General features: G+C 69.0%; 1 protein-coding gene across 1 annotated transcript in view; it reads left to right on the forward strand.

Moving 5' to 3' along the window:
* The window catches only part of SHISA2 (shisa family member 2), a 48,943-nt gene that overhangs the window by 42,336 nt on the left and 6,243 nt on the right, over nucleotides 1–364 (forward strand). The gene's annotated exons all lie outside the window — the stretch shown is intronic.

Here is a 364-nt window from a genome sequence, read left to right on the forward strand (position 1 = left end):
TTCTGCCGGGGCTACGCGGCCGGAGCCATGCGGACCGAGTTCGGAGCTGAGCAAACGGAGCGCGGCCGGTCACTGCACTTGCTGACCGGAGTCCTGGGCGCACTGCCCGCCTTCGTAGCCCCTTCTCGCCGCCCGAGAGGGGAATAAAGGAAGGGAGACGCTCCGGACTCGCGAGCGGTATCCCGAGATTCAAACCCCGCGGCAGTGTCCCGGCTCGAGGTCCGCAGCGGCTTTCCCAGCTGTAATCGGACTGGAGGGATCGTCCCCTCGGGGATGCCCGGGGAGGGTCCTCTCGCGGGCGAAGGCTCCAGGGGATGCGGGACGACAGCGCCGGGGGCCTTCTGAGTCCGCACCCGAAGCGTTC

The sequence above is a fragment of the Myotis brandtii genome, unplaced genomic scaffold (assembly GCF_000412655.1).
Source record: "Myotis brandtii unplaced genomic scaffold, ASM41265v1 scaffold216, whole genome shotgun sequence".
Classification (NCBI taxonomy): Eukaryota; Metazoa; Chordata; class Mammalia; order Chiroptera; family Vespertilionidae; genus Myotis; species Myotis brandtii.